The sequence below is a fragment of the Peromyscus californicus genome, unplaced genomic scaffold (genome assembly GCF_007827085.1).
Source record: "Peromyscus californicus insignis strain IS unplaced genomic scaffold, ASM782708v3 Scaffold_13__1_contigs__length_99412109, whole genome shotgun sequence".
In the NCBI taxonomy this organism is placed as follows: Eukaryota; Metazoa; Chordata; class Mammalia; order Rodentia; family Cricetidae; genus Peromyscus; species Peromyscus californicus.
In genome coordinates, this window is record NW_026294424.1 from 34,604,487 (window position 1) to 34,612,159 (window position 7,673).

A 7,673-nucleotide genomic window follows, 5' to 3' on the forward strand; every position below is an offset into this window, starting at 1 on the left:
CCAAGGAAAGAGTAAGAGCTGTGACCATCTAGATGTGAGGTCTTGCTGTAGAACTTAGCCTCTTGTCACTTAGAAGTGGTGGCGTCAGTATTGTGGTTTTACACTATGAAGTTAAGTGTAAAACTAATGCACATGAAGTTGTCTTACAAACTATAAAATACAGTGAAGTATGGATGTACCACTATTGATGTAATAAGGTTAGCAAGCTACATCAACATCAACATCATGATATATTTTATATGTTATCATGTAATATTTTGTTATGTTATATTTTGGCATGTGGGCTTATTAATATCAATTTAAGATATTAATATCTAGTGAATGTAAGTTATATGATTATGGTTAAATAGGAAAAATGGTCTACCCTGAAGCATAAAAGGACTTTCTTATACAGTCACTTTGTTCCTTTGTATATATTTGGTAGTACTAAAGTGGAATCATGTTCTCTGCAGAGGACTCCATGTATGCCTGGCTCTTAGCCAGGTCTTAGATACACAGCCCTGAGACACAGGCCACTTCTTCCCAAGGCTTCCTCACATCGGTAAGGCGGGAAGTTGACCAGTCCTGACTCTGCTATCTGCAGTGTAGCTCTGCCCAGAGCATGAGAGCTTGTTTGCTCTCATTTTCTTCATCTGGAGTAAGAAATTGGGCCAAATAAGTCTCTTTTAGCCCAAAGATTCCACAAAACAGTTCCCTTAAAAACTATAATCCATCCAAATTTGATGACAAGAATGGCTTTTAAATGTTAGAGGTATGTTATTATATTTCTTGCATTTTATTGTCTTCTCCTTTGGAGCTTCTTGTAGAACAAAATTGCAGAGGTCTCTGCGGAACAGCTACCACAGAGGACAGCAGGGAGGCTGAAGGGAATCTTGGCTGCTTCTATGTAAACCTTTATAATTTGTTTGATCTGTCTCATTTGTATTTTAAAATATTAGGGAACGTTCACATCATTCTACTAGTGATTTTTTTTTTTGAGAGATGTGAGCTGTATATTGTACAGTATTTTAAAGTATTTATTTTTAAGTGAGCCAAACTCTTTTGGCACTGTAAAAATTAAAATCTAGGCTCTGAGCGAGTCAGTGGAGCCTGAGTCAGCTAAGCAGCAGGACCTCGGCAAGGCAGACTCACGACAAGGCCACAGCTCTCTGCTCCACCCAGCCTGTCCTGAGCTTTTCTGAGAACACAATGCTCTTATCTGATTTCCTTTTTGTAAAGGATGTGGTAAGGGGTTCAGTTAGAATTGCATGTCTGCCAGTTTTATGAAGATAATACAGAGTAGAAAAGACATGTATTTTTGCAAAGATAACCGAACAGACTGATGCTATTCACATCTTATGTCACAGTGACTCACTGAATTTGTGTAATCATCTTTATTCGATACAAAGACAAACTGACATTCACATGTGTTAGTACCTGGTTTTGCAGGGTACATGGCTGTGCTTTGGGGTAGCTATTGGCTTGTTTCGCGCCTTCATTTATTTTTCTGTGACATGGTGGCAGTACACTAGTGATTACTAGTGTTTATGAAGTTGACAGGTGATGGCCATGACAGAAGTGAGTGCCCAAGTGTTCTCTATTGCAGCTAACACTGGTCTATCATTAAAATATCAGAGTTGCTACTGCAGTTGGCTTTTCTCTGAGCACAGATCCAAAAAAAAAAAAAAAAAAAAAAAAAAGACAGGAGAACTCACATAAAATAAATGAACCAGAACAGAGTGGAAAGGGGGGCAAAGCTAAAAACTAACAGATGTGCAAAGCACCAAGCACTTGAACCTGAAGATGAATGAAATGCATTGTATTGCTTCCAGGTTTGAGTTTCCAGAAATGTGGAGTGTATACCTCATGCTCATAGACACTGGTTCTATAACCACAGGTTCTCTGTCAGCCCTTTGGATCTACCTGGGCTGTAAAATGTAACGTGCCCTGAAAAGTCCACTTGGGTTGTTCTGAGCAGCAGTCTTATGTATGATGGTAGTCTAAATACCCCAGATATTTTAGATGAGCTCTGGATGCTCAGATGGTATGGCTGTAGACTACCCCAGATACTCTAATGGATAGGTTGACCACGCTTCAATGGATGGTCCACACATCAAAGAATATATGAACAGCACACATTGGACTAAATGAGGACACCAAGTTAAGTGGGTGGTGAAGGGGACTGGACTTAGGAGCAATTTGGAGAGAGGGAATATGATCAAAATACATTGTATGAAACTTTCAAAGAACTAATAAAAATGAAAGAAAAGAACAGAAAATAAAGCCACACAAATTCAAAATGTTTTAAGTTTACAATTTTGCTTGGGATATATTCATAGCCACACATGGCTCCAGGGGCTGGTAGATTGGACATATCTGAAAGTCTAAAGCCTGTACAGTGGAGCTTTACTTATCATCCTTTACTTTGGATTAGAAATCTATGGTTTTATTTTCAGTAGTAGAGTCCCATTAGCTTTCTTCCCTCCAATACATGTTTCTGACACCTAAATCGAGGAATTAGAACAGAGTGTCCACTCTTTCTATCCTTACTCATACAGCACTTGAAATTTTAGCATAATAATAAGATAGAAAAAGAAATAAAGAAAAGATACAGATGGGAAAGGAAGAAGTGGAATTATGATTATTTGTAGATTACATCATGCTGTTCTTATGACACCCTGATGACTCCACCAGAAAACCCAGAACTGATAAACAGGTTACAAGCCAACAAAAAAATTTAGTAGCTTTCCCATATACGAGTTCAAACATATTTGATAAAGAAACCAGGAAAACAGTTCCATCTAGAACAGATTAAAAATTACTTAGAAATAAACCTAACCACAGAAGTGAAAGGTCTTCTGATGAAGATTTTAAATACTGAAGAAGGAAATTGAAGACACTAGAAGCTCCCATGCTCATAGGTCAGAAGAATTAATATTGTGAAAATGGCCATATTAACAAATATGACCGACAGCTTCCATGTACTCTCTATCAATTCCAATTACAGCTGGATAAATGGAAAGACAATTCTGAAATTCATACAGAAGCACAGAAGACTCCAAATAGCCCATGCAATTTGGAGCAAAAGCAACAGTGTGGAACAAAATAATATGTTGTCCTACTTCACCTTTTTGTAAAGCTTGGTCCCAAACAAACTTGGGGAGGAAAAGGTTTGTTTGGTTACAGGTTATAGTTTATCACTGAGAGAAGTCAAGGCAAGGACTCAAGGCAGGAACCTGGAGGTAGGAACTGAATGAATCAGAGGCCCTAGAGGAGGCTTGAACTACATGGCTTTCTCAGCTTGCTTTCTTATACCACCCAGAACCACTTGTCCGGAGGCCTGGGTCCTCTCACATCAAATGTCAATCAAGAAAATGCCCCACATACATGCCAATTTGATGGAGACAGTTCTTCAGCTGGGGTTCCCTCTTTCCAGGTGACTCTAGTTTGTGTCAAGCTGACAAAAACTAATCAGCACATTATATATACATACATATGTATATAATGTATTATACATGCATATATAAAAATAGAAGCAAGGTTAAATGAGGAAAAGGAAGGGATTTAAGGGAAAGGGGGTCACTCACTTGCCCTCAAGGCAGGATAAAGGTCATGGCAAAGAGATGCTCAGTTCTAGGAGCAAAGAGAAGTCTGTCTCTATGACCAGTTAGGCCAGCCAGCCTTACAGTTTGAGATATGATGGTCCCTGTGATTATATCTCATTACATAGTTAGTTTGGGGGTTGGAACCACTTTAGAAACACAAGGAATGGGTATCAGTCATTAGTGGGTTCTATTCTAGAAGCATGTGTAAGATTTCCAGGACATGCTATAGAGCTGTGTATTAACATCAGGATGTCTGTTTCTGAACTTGAAGCCCGCCTGGTGTCCCAGAGAATGGGTTAGGAAGCAAAGACTTACTGTATAAGTGGATGGGATTTTGATGTGGGTCTTAATCCAGAAATAATTAATACCCTTATGGTACCATAAGCAGTTTAAACAATTGAAAATATGTAGTCCAACAAAATTGCATTTCCTTGTCATCCTTGAGAATCTTGCTGTCCTTTGGGAATGTGCCAGTGCTGCCAAGCAGCTAGAGAGATGCATTTTATCACAGACAGCTCTCCTATACTTTCCCTGGTAAAAATTAATATTTCATGAAGGGAAAACATGCTTTACAGTACATAATTTTTTTTTGCTTTCAAATATTTCTCATTTATTCCCAGAAGATAAAGTTTATAAAAATACGAACCTCTGCTTCTTTGAAAGTTTAAGAAACATCATTCTAATGACAATGTACCTGATCAGATATAGGAAATAGCCAAAAGCAAACCTCAAGTTGCTGAGACAATGTGAGCATCAGCTGGAAAGCTGCACATCCCAAACTGGGTCAAGGCTGTAACATAAGGTCTGTGCAAAATACCTATAAGAGATGTCTGACACCTCTCCACAGCCATATCCAGCACAGGAAGATGAGGTTGAGGGAGAAGCAGTACATGTATATTTGAAATAAGAGAAGAGAGTGACTGAGTTGGAGTGGGGAAGATAGAGAGATAGAGAGAAAGGAAGCAGGGAGAGGGAGAGACTCATACATGCAACTTCAAGTAAACATTGAAACTAGAATTTCTCAGATGCAGACACTTATTAATTTGCCCACAATTCAGAATTCTGTGTAATTTTCTTCTATTTTCATATCAAAAAATTAGGAATTCACAATTTAGAGATGCTCATATTCAGAGGAGAATGATTGCTGATTGGGTTTCTAATTCTAACCCTGGCCAGGGCAATCAGCTAAATTTAATTAAATATAGCATCTCATTTGATTGAATTTCTAATGAGTGGAGGTATTAAAAGTCAAATGGATTATTATTATGAATTGTTTTGAGAAATCTAGGAGAATTCTTTTTTTCCTAGTTTTTCTGCTATTAAGCATGAGAATATTTTTAAAAATGACTTTGCAACTGTCTTGATAACAAGTCACTGCCCTCAAGCATCTCAGGGAAGCATGAGAGGGCATCTATTTGTTCTTTTCGAAAGATTTTGAGGAGGCCTCTAACACATGGATGCAATCTGCAATTGGTTTGGAATTTACCACTCTTAGGGCATCTTGATTTCAAGAGCCATTTCCATTTTCTTTTCTGTGGTCTGATTCAGTAGGAACAATCCCTACAGCAGCGACCTCATCTTCCTCTTTATTGTGTAGCAAGCTCACTCCTTTGTTTTCTCCTCTTTTCATTCACTTAATTTGTATTATGATTCTTTTTTCTGTCATTCCTTCTTTTCAGTTTTTCTTTCCCTCCTATTCTCATCAAACTTCTGTTTGTTTATATTATTTAAGTTTTTTACTGTTCAGGAGAACTAAGCGGTAGCAAGTACACAAATACATCTATCTATCTACCATCTCTCTCTATTATCTATCTGTGTATGTATGCATGTATGTATGTATTATCTATCTGTCTATTATCTATGTATGCATGATCTATCAATCTCTCTTTATCATCTATCTATTATCTACGTATCTATCATCTATCATCTATCTTCTATCTACCTATCAATTATCTATCATCTATCAATCAATTTTTCTTTCTTTATCATCTCTCTATGTACTATTTATCATCTATCAGTAGTTCTCTATCATCTATCTATCTGCCTGTCTTATCATCTATTTGTTATCTATCATCTGTGTATCTGTCTCCCGTCTATCTCTATTATCTATCAATCAGTCAACTATCAATCATATGCCTACCATTTTCATTCTGTTGGTAGATTTTTGCATAGTATACTTGCTACAGTCTACTTACATCTTAATGAAATTGTTCCTTATTTTTGTCTGAAGATTTATCTTATCTTACCCCATTTTCAGTAGGGCCTCATAAATGGTGCCAGAATCCTACCAACTGGAGGTGAAACTGCTGGGTCTACATTAATTGGGAATGTCTTCAACCATGACTTATTTTTCTATTAACTAATTAATTAATCGGTTCACTTGGTGATACTAAAGGCAATTTTTTTTTTTTGGGAAAAGAAGAGAAACTAAGATGCAAGGATTACTGTTTTTATGCCATAGTTTTCAGGCAGGGCTTGGAAAGGAGACGTTTCCCTCAGTGATAGCTAACCATCAAAGGTGAACGTCCTGCCATTCTGTCAAAGTCATTTATTAAGCACATGCTGTCTGCTAGTTGTTCTTCTGCATCATTGTTTCACAAGAAAAATCTGAAAGATGTTTGCAAGAAGCTTAAAATCCAAAGAAGAAGCACAAGAGTTTGGGTAATTTAATCAGTAATGGACTAGGAATATGCAACTTACAATAATAATAATAGACGACAATAACAGTGCCATTTGCTGCATACCAGAAATGCATATAAGACATTCTATTTAAGTAAGATTCCATTGTACGGCAGCAATCCAAATGACCCAGATTTTGTAATACCGAGCAATTCTGTCATTTTCCTTTTCAGTGAGAGCCCTCTGGAACCATATCTGCCTTGTATACAAACTGCACAGTATGAGCGCGGATGAGCTCAGCCCTTCATCTGTGACTTGAAGCACATTTGAAACCCAGCTTTGGAATTCAACTTCCTGAAGCATGATTAACTATTTTTTTTAATCCCTTCTTTTATTCAGGTTCACCCACCTAACAAGATGTAGGGAAATCTCCGAGCCCAGGGATGCTGAATTGTGCAACTTAAGTCTCAGTTTCCCTAATATGAAAAATGGGACACAAATGCTTGCCCTTCTTGGCTAATAGGGTTATTCTGAAAAACAAGGAAAAGCCTAGAAGTTAGAGTAGTCCCCATCCTGCCTTTCTCTGGCATTTGTGCATGTCTGTATGCAAATGCCAGAGGAAGAGGTTGAGTATCTTGCTCTGTCATACTCCATTTTGTTCCCTGGAGACAGGGTCTTCAACGAACCTGGAGCTATGCTATCAGCCTGAAAGTCCCAGTGATCTTTCTATCTCCAACTCCACAGTGTGAAGGTTCAGGCCCAAGCTCAGTCAAGGTTTTTCTTTTACTCGGGTGCTGGGATCCAAACTCGGGTCCTTATGCCTTCACAGCAAGTATTCTTAGCTACTGAGCCACCCCTCCAGCCTTGTGAGTAGACTTTAGATTGTTGTGTTAGGATAGTGGACAATAAATATTGACTCACATCTTTGTATCAATGAGATAAGGATTCTGATGTTCCTTGAAGCTAGCAAGGAAAACATTCTAAAGGAAATCATGTGCTGTACACCCAGTTTAAAAATTTTCAAAAGGGTCAGTACTTTTGAGGAATTTTAAGACACCACCACATCTTTGACAGATGAATGATAAAAATAAATATGAATGTGATGAGATTAGCTTTTTATAGAAATTACCTTAAAATAGTGCCCTGCAGAGGCTTGGGCTCCATTGAAGTCTATAGAATTTCTTTAGGTAAAAATTCTTAACAAGAGAAACAAAGGATTATCTAGGGCAGTGGCTCTCAACCTTCCTGACGCTTTGACCCTTAATACAGTTCCTTATCTTGTGGTGACCCCAACCATAAAATTATTTTCATTGCTGCTTCATAACTGCAATTTTGTTATTATTATGAATTTAAGGTAAATATCTGTGTTTCCTGATTGCTTTAGGTGAGCCCTGTGAAAGGATCATTCCACCCCCAACGGGGTCATGACTCATAGATTGAGAAACACTGATCTAGATATAAAATAAATCA